The 7,868-nt window shown below is 41.6% G+C and overlaps 1 pseudogene; it reads right to left on the bottom strand.

The window, feature by feature from the left end:
• Positions 1-211: 211 nt before the first annotated feature.
• Positions 212-987, bottom strand: LOC144762265 (b(0,+)-type amino acid transporter 1 pseudogene; annotated as a pseudogene).
• Positions 988-7,868: the final 6,881 nt, after the last annotated feature.

Raw genomic sequence — 7,868 nt, 5'->3', positions numbered from 1 at the left:
CTGTTTGTAAATCGGACCACAGATCTTTCCACTAATGTTCAGTATTAGACGCTCTAAGGCACAGATTCCAGCTCTGGGCACGGGATTGAGGGAGAGCCATGCACGTGCAGAGGGCGTTTTATTGGTGCACCACTGTGGAAAAATAAACAATGCTGTAGTTGATTATTTCTGAATTGTTATAAAGGTTCCTAAAGGGCGCACAAAGAAGCGCCTATCTGCAAACATTTACACTTACTTCAGGGCGCTTCAGTTCTTCTGTCACAAAGTTGGCAATGTTCCATCCAACGTACGGCCAATGCCCCTGGTAGAAGGCCATTCCGATGACCCCAAATCCTGTTGCTGTGCCTTGACTGCATTTTGGAAATGTCCTGTGTGCCCCTTGACAAGTAGTGCCACGCCACCCACTGCAATGACCAGGAGCGACACGCATTTAGCCGCAGTGAGGATGTTGATGACCGAGGTAGCCACCTTCACATCCAGACAATTTACAGTGACGACAACCAAAATGCAGGCAATGGCGGTAATTTTGACAACAGCTTCCGGGGAAGCGCATCCTGGGTAAAACGGGTCTACCACATACTGGGCAAAGGCCAAAGCGGCAGCTGCCTTACTGGCGGGTGACAACAGGAACACGTCAAGGTATGTATACATAAAGGCTGGCAAAGGACCATATATCCTCAGTAGGTAAATATAATGATTTCCAGATTCCTTTATGGTGGCCCCAAGTTCTGCATAACACAAGGCCCCGAGCATGGCCATGAAGCCGCAGGCAGCCCAAATGACGAGGCTGCCCCCCAGGCTGCCCATGTAGAAGAGCACTCCCTGGGGCGACATGAAGATGCCAGAGCCAATCATGGTCCCTGCGATTAAAGAGCCAGCGCTGAAGAGACCCAGCTCCCTTTTCAGCATCAGCTTCTCCGGCTTTCCATCCATGTTGGCTGATGGGTGAGCCTGGCTTGGCTTCTCTACCTCTGCTTGTGTCTTCATTGCACTTGGCTTTGAATCGGTCTGCGGCCTGCTCAACATGAACAATTTGACACAGTGAAGGAGTGCAACTGTAAATGGAGGCCCCTTCTAAACATTAACTCTGTTAATCTATACAATATTTACATGATATTTATCCTTCATGTCTCAGACAGGATTCTGAGTGAGCAAGGATGTGGTAATATTTCCCTGGATATTTCTTCCCAGGGAAAGAAAACAATATCTAGGTGATTTGGTGCATGTGTTGGTGTTAAAACGGGTGAAAACAGTGCTAACTAGTGATGGCTCTCAACATTTTTGACAATGGTAGCACCATGTACTATGACCATGCACATAGTCAGAATGTACAGAACCACAACACAACCGAACAAAAACTCAACCACATAAGACAACAGCAAAACACAACCAATGGAAACAGAACTCATAAAACTCCACCACACAAGCCATAAAACAACAGCCACAGCACAGTACAAGACAAAAGACAACACACATCTACAAAACACAAAAACAGTACAGAATGGCAGCTAAACATGGCAGCACAAAACAACTGAGTTGTATATTATTGCGATGATGTGTATGTGTCTTTTTATTGGTGTGTTATATTGGTGGGTGATGTTTTGTTGTGTTGTATTTTTGTGCTGACCTAGTGCTTCATTTATTCAGTGTGTTATTATGTATAATGCAGAATTCCATTGACAAGCAACAGAGCAGCATCCTATGACATCACTGTATATAGGTGGTTATGGAAGATGCTCTATTCTCTCTGAGTGACAGGTGCGTGGCCTGCTGGTGTGTACTGCATACAGCCAGACATAGTAAATGATTTGAAGTTATCCAGAAGAGATGACGAGCAATCAACAGGCATTGGGAGGAACTGCCACCATAGCAATGCTTTTAGGGACTAACTATGAGCAACAAATGAGTATCCCACAGGAGTGCATTAGGTACAGGCAGCCGTGATAAATGCTTTACAGGTCCATCCAAGGGCAAGGGTAATAGCCTACAGCATACAGTAGGTATAGCCATAAAAAAAACCTAGAAGGTCCACCCATGATTGACAGAGCGCCCTGGTGTAAGACGTTAGATTATTATTTGGGGTGGGTGTCTTTCATTGTCAAGAAATGATCACAACGCATGTCAGGGCGAACCTTCAATGTCACTAAATTAACCTGAGCTCAACCCCCTAGTAGCTATGGCGCAGAGCAGACAGGCTTAACTTAGGGTAATGTGCATAGTATTTATGCAACACCAGAACAGTAATAACGTCCAAATGCAAACAATAAACATCTCAAATCGAATTAGAAAATATAGTCAAATTTAATAAACAAAATTACACCAAAATGACAAAAATCCAATAAGGGGAACCAAGGATATGAATTTTAAAATATTCAAGTAAGTAGGAAAAGCACAAAGAAGCACACAAGTACCAATGATAGTCAATGGTCACGGTAGACCAGAACGTAGGTGCAATTTTACACTGACTCTGATGGAGCGCAGGTAAAATACACCAACCAGAAATATTCTAGTAAACAGTTTTACCTTCTGTCTTTTGAGTACCATTCCACCATAGGAGAACAGGTTTAAAACCCCTCAGAACTTCCATGGAGGAAGTTAGAGACCCACAGGTTAACAGGTAGAGGCCAATAGCTGGGACCAGTCCAAGCCCAGGTGTCATTGATCAGCAGGGCCAGGGCCTATTGTAGGTTTTTGAAACTCTGTAGCTTGAACAGGAGGTCAGCCTTATGATGCTGGCCTCCACTTCTTTGCCTTGGGTATAAGAAGGAGCAGGTATAGTATTGTAGGGCTCCACTCAGGTCACAGATGGCAGGTACTGTCCATTTCTGTTCTTCCTCAGGTCCAAAAGTGTCCTGAAGTGGGTGCCGGGAGATGCCACATTTATGCCCGGCGCAATCTAGTCGGTAAGAATGACTCCAGGGCACACCCTAACCAATGGGGTAAAAGTTGCCAGGTCCAACCCTACTCACTTCGACATTTCAAGATAGCAAAAGTCTTCAGCCACACTAAATGTGGGCTCTGAGGGCTGGGCATGTGCGATGGGGGTGTACTATGGCAATCCTAGTGTACTTCAACATCTAAATCCACTTTGGAGGAGCCACTCTACCCCTAAAAACACAGAATCAGCAGTGTGGCAGAACAAAAGCTGGGGTTTCCAGCAACCAGACAGGGTATCCACTGTCTGGTTGCTGGAAACCCCTGCCAATGCACAATAATTGCCTTGGCATTCTGTTCCTGTCTTTCAAGTGCACCCTCTGTGTTATATGTAAACCCTTCAGACCTGTCAAGCAGGATTTGAAATTCCAGCAGGATTTGACACTAAGGTAAAACATGATGCTCAAAAGAATCAATCACAGTGACTTAATGTTTAGCAGTGGGAGGAATTTCACACCTCATTCACATCTATTCAAATGCCAATTACTGGCTTGGGGAAGCGCTAGAGGGCGCACAAGCGGAATGGCTGCTTAAGTGAGCAGCTCCCGCTCCTTGGTCAGCTATCCTGCAGTTATCCTAGGCCACCGGCGAGCAAAATACGGAAACCAGATATCAATCGATGCAGTAGTCCGCCCCTCACACTCGGACCGAAGCTTGAGTTTCTAGCGGCACCCAGACCAGCGAAAACGGCGTTGGAAGATCGGCCGGCGGCGACTCAGGAGGTTGCGTGTTGGGAGATCCGGCCGCGAGGAGCTACGTGAGCCCGGTGCCTGCCACGAGACAACAGGCCTTGCCCGCGCCCGTGGTCTCGGCGCCCGCTGTGTGCCTGGCTCTCCTCCTCCCTCGCTACTATCAGCCTCGGACATTGCCTGGCGCTGCCTACCTTCTGCGGGGACCTGTCCTGTGTTCCCGGTCTCCTCTCGGCGGCTCCAGCGCCCGGGAGGCGTGGCCTCCTTCACACACGATCCGGCGGACGGGACGGCCCTCGTGGACCACACGCTGATAACCACCGCGGCGTTTTTGGGGACTCCGGGAGATGTCGGGCGCCGGCGGCATCCACCGCGCGGGGTGAGTGAGTTTTGCCCGGTATCCATAGCGGCCATTTGCTTCATGGGGATCACCAGGCGGGGGGAGTTGCATCCACTGCCCTAGGACTCTCGTTTTTTTGCCGGGACGGGTGCGGTACAGGGCCTGCATACCCCCTGCCACATATTATACTCGGACACACTCGGAGGCCTGCAGCTCTGCCAGCCACATTGAACCAAGATGGCGGAATAGGCCCCCTGCTGTGACCCACCGGGGCTAGAACTGGACTGCGGGAGACTCGCCGACTCTCTACTGCCCACGCTGCCTGCTCTGCGGTCCCTGCCATGAACTTTTAGCCTGCGCCCTTGATCCAGCGGGCTATAGAAAATATATCATAAACTACGCTACCCAACTTCATAACCTATAAACAAAATTCTATACTAAATATGGACCCATTTATGAACCTGATATATTTTGGGCCTACTGAATCAGGTGGTCAGAATAAATCTATATACATCATCTACACACTATATACATATTTATATATTTGCAGAAAGAATATTGTCATTAAAATAAAACCCAATCATTTAAACGACCACCATAGGCGACGTGATCTAGCTAAAGGTAACCTACACTTCTGAATAACCAAGACCAGCTTGTTTGTCAAAAGTAAGATTTTATTTTCTAAATTATGGTATATATGTTGTAAGTTTTATAAATGAAATATATTAGCAATAAAGCAAGCATGATGGTAAGAAATATGAGAAAAATACAATTTAAGCAATTGAATCAATTTTAAAGAAATTATATAAAGTTTAGCATTTCTAAAACCTATTTCCCTAACTGAGCTAAATAGACAGAAATTAAAGTAAAGATCTTTGAGGATTCTTACGTGCTCCACGCAAAGTCCTGCAGCACATCACCCTCATCGGAAAGTCAGAAAGCAGCAGCCAGCCCAACCCTAAGGGCATGACTTTTTATACCTTTCTACGCTAACTAAACTAGCAAAGGAAAGTTTTCAGAAATCTACGACGTCCCATTGGTTGAGAGTGACAAGTGACATGTCACCCGATTCTTAAAAAGTTCTACAAAATCATGTCTTACAAAGACCATTGTCTCTTCCACGTGAAGCCAGAGGCTTCCTGCGACTGCAACTTTGTATTAAGTCATCCTCGCAGCTTCCATAGTCTTTCAGTGCAACTTCCGCGGATGCCAAGTTAAGGACTGACAAAAAGTTCACTTTCGACCTTGGCCATGTCCGACAGAATGATGTCAGCTCATCAGTTTTTGCTTTGTGAATGCAGCTTCAATAAACGTTTTAATTCAGAATGGGCGTCTCATGAGTTTCTGCAGAATTATAGATCAGCTTTTATTTTGCGGCTCAAATAGCTAGGCCTCAAAAGCAGGCAACTTATGATTTCTAGTATAAAACAAACACAAGAAAAGTATTAATGTAAGAAATAAAGTATAATCTGTATCCACCCCATGGTTTACTAATTAATTAACCCACCCTATTAATCAAAATGTTACCTAGCCATTGCAAACAAATAAAGCAGCGTTTATATTTACCAGTCTCCGTTTTTCAATGAGACCCATATGCACCTAGAATAGTAGAAATGACATTATACAGACAAGGAAAAGCAAAACAAGCACATGCTTATTTAAGTTTGCAGCAGTTAGTAATGACAAAAACGAAAACAATAAATTATTTTATTATTTTGCACGAACAAAAAGATGCAACATTTATGCACGTTTATGAGCACACATGTTAGTCCCCCCACGTGTAAAGTTTAATCTAAGTTGTATTAGCACGACATATCACAAATCATTAATAATTTTATTCATGTTATGGAAATATGACTTTGCGAGTTTAAACAAAATTTTGTTTTCTATCTCGCTCCATCAACTCCCTCATCTGGTGATTAACAAATCACCACACCAGCACTCAAAATTTTGGTAAATTAATTTTATAAGAAATCGATTCAAATTCATTTGTATTAGTAAACCTAAAAGTCTGTTTCAGCATAATCTTTGCAATTAACATGACGCTCTCTATGTAACTCCTGTAACTCGATCTCCCTTTCCTCTTCTTTTCTGAGTTTATAGATTCTTTTCTTTTCTCTCAAATGTTTCTTTCTTTTATGCAATAAACAACCTACTTTAGTCAAAATAAAAATGAATACTATTATAATCAAAGGTGCCAGAATCTTGCCAAGAATTGAACTTCCGATATTATGAAACCAGTTTTTAATTGCTTGAAACCTTTTTGAAAGTTTCCCAGTAAAATCTTCTTCTTCTAAAGGAATTATCTCTGAATGCATTTGTGTAATATTCTTAATATACATTTCAATATTTTTACTTTCATCCGGTATATATGTACAGCAATGTTGGACATGTAAAATGCCACAGACTCCTCCCTCTTTTGCTAGGAGTATGTCTAAAGCAAGACGATCTTGAATTACCATGGATCTAATTGCAATAACTTCAACATTCACTAATTGAAATCCATCAGCAGTGTCAGTTGATAATCTATCAACTATAGTGGACAATTTTCTGATTCTCCCTGCATTTAGGGTTATACCAACAAAAGGTATTACAGCTTGGAAAATATCTCCCAGAACTTCAGTAAAAGTTTCTCTTTTAGCTCTATTTACATAATTATGAATTTTAAACAATCCTTCTGAATCTCTGTCAACATGAAACACTTTAGGAAAAACAATTCCCACATAACAAGTTCCATACCAATGGTCTGGAAGGTTATAGTAAGCTTTGTCACCACAAACAAAATAAATTCCAGGGAAGATAGGATCTTTTCCACCTTTAAATCCCCAACCTCCCATAATCTGATAAGTATCTTCACAGTTACTTGCACCTACAAAATAATTATCAAAAAGTGTGTTATCTCTTCTAATGCAAAGCTTTCCACTAACAGGTTTGTCTATGTGAATTGCAATATTTTCAAGCATTTTGCCATTTAATTTCTCATCCTCTTTTTGCCAGAAGGATGACTTAGTCTGCTTGACTAATTCATTTCTCTTATAAATTGCTCTTCTCTCCTCAACCATATTCAAAAATTTCTTTCCTTCAGCACTTAATTTACATGTTAGATTATTCTTATAAGCATACTCATAAGTGAGTTCGTTAGTAACAAGGAAATATTCTCTCAATTGTTTAGCTTTCTTATGCTTATTTAAAACATTATCAATTTTAACATTAGCAAAAATTTCATCATAATTTGAATAGTAATATTCTAAACGACCAGTTTGATAAAATAAACTAGTTAATACACTACATGTAACAGCATAAGTGAGAGGAAGCATATTATATGTTACTCCCTCAGAAACAGAAGCGGGTAATTTAACGCATACATAACAGTCCTTTGCATCCATTACCTTTACATATTCACTCAAAAGCTTTGTGAATGTATTGCTTGAAAAATCACCTATTGATTTATCTTGATGAATGTTAGGCTGATGATCAATTACTTTTGCAGATGTACTATGTTTAGTTTGGCTAACCAGAGCTTTGCTTGTTATGTTAACTTTGTGTAATTCTCTATTCATTTCTAAAGGTATAATCACAGCTAGTACCAACCAGAGCAGAACTAAAATGAGCAGACATACCAGAGTCATCTTACAGCATCTTTTAAAAACAGAACATCTTGAAGTGCTCTCCTTAACGTAAGGCATTTTTAGGTTAGTTTTAGCCTCAAAAAAATAAATTTTAAATTTTATATACACCCCCCTTTTAAAATATATTTTTCTTTTATAATCCTAATCAAGATTTCTTCGACCTTATGTCATACATAAGTTTTCTTCTACTAAACAGTTTTTCTTCGACCTTGTGTCAACTAACAGGATTTCTTCAGCCTTTTGCCAATTTAATAATTTTGTACTTCAATCATTGTC

Source organism: Lissotriton helveticus, chromosome 6 (genome assembly GCF_964261635.1).
Source record: "Lissotriton helveticus chromosome 6, aLisHel1.1, whole genome shotgun sequence".
Classification (NCBI taxonomy): Eukaryota; Metazoa; Chordata; class Amphibia; order Caudata; family Salamandridae; genus Lissotriton; species Lissotriton helveticus.
This window is presented reverse-complemented; position numbering and strand designations above follow the sequence as displayed.